Genomic DNA, 3,018 nt, shown 5'->3' on the forward strand with positions numbered 1-3,018 from the left:
GCGAAACAGCTCGATTTGATAACATAATAGAACTACAGGGGTTGATTCCGTACTAAGAATGAACACAGCAGGCTAATGTGTTCAGTGATATTGAAGCACTTAAACGAAGTCTTAATCATTCTATTGGCCTTGACTTCCGGTGTGTGTATTGTTTACATTAACAGACTAGAGACGCAAGCTGTAACTCTGACACAGCAAGACAGTTCGATAAGCTATTAGACCCGCCATAAAATCTTACCTGACCTTTAAAAAAAAATGGAGTAAAATGTGTACAAGGTTATTTCACTAAAGTGTCTTAAACTCAAAGTGAATCTAAAATATTAGATCAAAATTGCCAAACTGTAAGCATATCTGACTTGGAAAGACTTTCCAATTTGGCTATAAAGGTAAAAAAAAAATTAAATTTACTTTGATTTCTCAACTTGTGTGTACTGTAATCCATTATGGTCCGGTTGAAAATGAAAATAATTAATTGTAAAATTAAACGACAAAACAGTGGGTAAGTACAGCAGAGAGCTAAAAAAAAAAAAAAGGAAACTACGTGTCGCTAAATAAGTACCAAAAAAAGTTATAATGAATGATATAGACAGACGGTTATTGGTTAAGACAATGTGTCAATCAACTCAAAGAGGGCGAGCTCAAACTTTGGAGTCACCCTGTGTGAAGAAATTGATCAAATAAAGAAGGGGTGTGTTTATCACGGGGTTCATTAACCCTGAATGCACCAGACAAGGCAAAGTCACAGTGTAACATATCTTTACCTTTACCTCATACCTTTAAACCTCCCTACAGTGAATCGGACTCAAGCTCCCCTCCCTAAAGGTGTGACCGTGGCATGTAAACCGAGCGGTCACAGACTAAAGCTAGGACCAATAAACATATGGGGAGTGGGCTTAAACGGCAAGATCCACACCAGGCCAAGAGGGGGGTTTCCTAGAAAACACACTATTTGTGAAATCCTGTCGAACGTTCCCCCGGCTTGCAGTGTCATAACCTCGACTAAGGGGGTAAGAGTGTGTCACTGTCTGCGTTGTTGCACATGCGCCAGACATGTAAAACACCCCAATAAAAACCTTGTTGATAGTCATGGGATACAGTCCATCAAGTCAAAGAGGGCAGGGCCAAGTGATACAACCACATAGGGCTGCCAAAGCAACTCATAATGTGTGGAGTTCTATTCCTTCTCTGTATTGTTGCCTAAATCAGTGGAAAAGGGGGAAATGTTTATTAATATTCTATCCACTGCTACTTATGCCCCATACAGGTAAGACTTGATCAGTCCCCATGTAAAACAGGAGTAAAAAATCCCCCCTAAAGTTCATAGCTGGGACGAAAGTGTATAAAGGAAAGCCACTCCTATTCTAACAGATATATACCAGTTTTACTTGATGGTCCAATATATTGGGTATTAAACTCTTAATATACAACATCCAAATAGGTATACTGAACTATACCAGTGCCATAACACCTGCCTACCCCTACTAATATGGGTAAATTGGGATGGCATTAGTGTTGGCAGGTCAATATACCTTATAAATCGAAAGAACGGAAATAAGGTCATGATATTTCTCTATACGTTAAATCCACATAAAAGTTAAAGAAGGCCCCTGCATGCACTGTTTAAATCCCAAGGTAACAAAAAAAATGAAGCCATGTGGGGACAACGTATTGAGTCAGTAAATCCAATAAGCCTCCCTCTAGCGTAATCTTCTATCCCAACCACCTTTATATTGTGGGGGGGGGAACAGATTCCAAGCCCATAAAACGAATGCAAGTTGCTGAACGGTTGCAGAGTTGGTGTAAGTGTCTGGAGATGGGAGTCTCCAATTGTCTTTTAACCGAATTGACATGTTCGCAAATGCGGTATTTAAATGAGTGAAACGTATTTAAGGCTGCAGATTGAAGGCCGCAGGAACATATTAGAAGGTATACCACACCAACCGAACGGCAGTTGAAGAAAGAATGGGACTTGAAGGTCTCTGGTACTGTTGTTCAAGGTCTTTGATCGTTTTAAAATATAGGGGCAGGCACTGCAGTACCCACATTGAAATGTCCCTACTGGTAAGTATTGTTTGAGATTCCTTAATGGCGAAGTGGCTACAAAGTGACTAGGTACCTGGAAGTCCCTCAGGTTTCTCCCTCTCTGGGCCGTAATCGATGGAGAGGGAGTAATGACTTGTTTGACATGTTTATCAGAAGTCAAAATCGGCCAGAATTTCCAAGAAATTCCCAGCATCTCATTCCACCCTGCATTGTAGGTGCCGATGCATCGTATGAGTCCACTTTCCTTTATTTGAGTAACGTCAATTGTGGCAAAGATGCCTCTGCCACAAGCTCCTGAAGCTCCCGGAGGAGCCCGCTGGCTAGCCTCCTGCCCAAGGACTACGGGCCATGAAAAAGACATGCTAAAAGACGTGGTTCATGGGATTTCCCTGTATGGTTCGGGAACCGAACAAACCCACAAACTAAGGACCACCTGGATGCTTGTTAAGCTCTATTGACACTTTTGAATGATTCACAACTCAGTGTTATAAGTGTTCGGCTGGGTGGCCGCCGTTCGTATGCCGGAACACGTGGTGGCAGCCATCTTGTTTGCATTAACGCAAGCAGCAGTGTTTGGTTGTCGAGTTCATGGAACTCAAATCGGACACTGTAACTCACAAACACCGCTGAACTTCCATAATCACCTGCGTTCGGTTCTTTACATCTTGGAAGGACACTGTTCAGTGGAATTGTTCGCATGAATCACGGGAACAAGCTCCATGTTACAACTATGGACTACGTTAGGTAGTTTGTTCGTTTTTATACTCCCAAAATTGACCGACCGCTACCTCCTTTCTTATGGAACTATTTTGGGCCGGAGCCTTGTGTGCGGTCGGTCAAAAGTTGACTTCCATAGAAAATCCGAACCACTGAACCGAGCTGGGTGATTTTTGGATATGTTGGTCACTTAGATCAGGGCTTTCCAAAGATATAACTCTTGTGGGGTTTCCATGGATTTTCGGGAATGTTTTGGGT

This window comes from Pelobates fuscus, chromosome 6 (assembly GCF_036172605.1).
Source record: "Pelobates fuscus isolate aPelFus1 chromosome 6, aPelFus1.pri, whole genome shotgun sequence".
In the NCBI taxonomy this organism is placed as follows: domain Eukaryota; kingdom Metazoa; phylum Chordata; class Amphibia; order Anura; family Pelobatidae; genus Pelobates; species Pelobates fuscus.